This window comes from Emiliania huxleyi (genome assembly GCF_000372725.1).
Source record: "Emiliania huxleyi CCMP1516 chromosome Unknown EMIHUscaffold_1791, whole genome shotgun sequence".
Taxonomy (NCBI): domain Eukaryota; phylum Haptophyta; order Isochrysidales; family Noelaerhabdaceae; genus Emiliania; species Emiliania huxleyi.
This window is the reverse complement of record NW_005200792.1, coordinates 1-2,207: the sequence shown is the minus strand read 5'-3', so window position 1 is coordinate 2,207 and position 2,207 is coordinate 1.

Below are 2,207 nucleotides of genomic sequence, written 5' to 3'. Positions count from 1 at the left end.
TCGGCGCTGCGCGGGCTGAAGATGCCGGCGCTCGTGCTGCACGGCAAGCACGACCCGCTGGTCGGCGTCGACGCGGGCCGAGGGCTCGCCGCCGCCACGGGTGCTCGCTTCGTCGAGTATGCGGGCGGGCACAACTTTGGTCACTCGGCGGCGGAGCGGTCTAAGGTGTGGGACGAGATCGTGGAGCACATCAAGGCGAGTCCGTGAGGAGCGCGCGAGGAACGAGGCAGCAGCCCGAGGTCCCTTCCCGCGCACATGATTGAGGCATACGCCATTTTATTCTTCCTCCCTGCGCGTGCATCAGTTGGTGTGTAGAGAGAGAGAGAACGTGAGAGCTGAGCGAGTTCCCCGTGTGCCATGCGTCACGTTGAGTCTGAGAGATGTCATTGTATCTATGGTCCGTCTTCATTTGTTGGTGTGTGTTGTCTGTGGATGTGTGGATGTGCGCGCACCCCGACCGCTGTGCCATCTCTCATTCTCTGTGACTGTGTCTTGTGTCTATCGTGTATTGTGCGCGCGGTGTGTGAATTATTTGTGTGTCGGAATTATTTGTGTGTGTGACGCACGGTTGGCAGCACCAATGAAGGCAGTTCGCCGGCAGGCCGTCGCTAGCCTCTGGGGGGAGGCGGGGGCCCCCGGAGGCACCGTGCGCCGCGCCGCAGTGCGGAAACGGGGCCCCGGCTCCACTAGTCTCCACTAGCACCGACTTCCCGATCAAGCTAGGTTAATCAGAGGGCAGATTTGGAGAGATCTCGAGGAGTACATACAGATAGACCCTCCAACCATCAGCAAACTCCGACCTGATCGGTCGTACTGACCGCCGACAGATCACTCCAGACAGCAGACAGGCCGACGTCTGCACACGGCCGGCCGGGCGAGAGGGGCTTGACACGATCCGACCCTGCGACCCTGACGCTGCTGCTCTAGCTATCAGACATGCGCTGCTGACTGCTGCCACAATGTGCGACCGGTGCTGACCCACTTGGCGGCCTTCCCGGTCAGTGGTGAGGCGCAGTTCAGAGCTGTCGATGGCGCGATGCCGCACTGGTCCCACATCGGTGACACGAGACCACCACGTTTGCCGGTCCAAGAGAGAGGCACCGGCGCTGTCCTGAGAAGGTGCATGGTCCCTCTTGACTGCCCATGCGCGCGAGGCTGCGTAGGCATAGCCTCGAGAGTGCCAGCAGCCAATCCGAGGCAGTTTGTGACGCGCATTGCGTCAGAAGCATGCACACGATGGAAGGACACCTTCCTACTGCCGTACGATCAGGTCGTCACTGAATGCCGAAGACTAAGGCCGCGAGCTATGCAGGCGGTCAGTTGAGCAGCATGGCACGGTCAGCAGCGCCGAAAGGATGTCGCAAGGCGTGATAGCATGGCCGCAAGTACGCCGAATTCCCATGAAAACAAGTAAAAAATCGCGCGCAAAAAATGCCAAAAAATCGGCGCCTGCGGCGGGCTGGGGGACCCCATCTCCCCCCCGCATGGGTACCCCCTAGGGCCCTCGCCTCCCCCCAGAGTCGCTAGCTCCGTCGCTGCCGCCGCCGCCGCCGCTTTATCGGCCGCTGCGCCTCTCCAGCAGCGCATGCGGCATGGGGCATCGCGCCAGCCAGCGTGAGTCTATCGGTAAGCGCGGGTTAGCGCGGGTTAGTGCTCACTAACCCGGCACGGGTCAGCACGGGTTAGAACGGGTTACCATAACCCGGCCCTAACCCGGCCCTAACCCGGCGCTAACCCGGCACTAACCCATGCGGCTGGGGGGCATACGTCAGCATGGGTTATGGTAACCCGAGACTAACCCGGCGCTAACCCGGGTTAGTCTCTCCCTCGGACGGCTTGGCTGCACCTTGCCCCTTGGTGCTCTCCGCGGCAACGCCGTTATCGGTAAGTTGAGCGTGTAGGAGTGAGTCATCGGTAAGCGCGGGTTAGCGCGGGTTCCACACGGGTTAAGCCACACTAACCCAGCACGGGTCAGCACGGGTTAGAACGGGTTACCATAACCCGACGCTTACCCGGCACTAACCCGGCACTAACCCGAGACTAACCCGGCACTAAACCGAGACTAACCCGGCGCTAACCTGCGCTGGGTCGGTGAATACGATAGAGAAATGTCTGGTTAGCGCCGGGATTCTTTTCGCTAGGATGCGAGAAAGAGGAAGCACCAACCGGCCTCGGAGTGCACCGGGAACACCAACGCGGTATGGGTG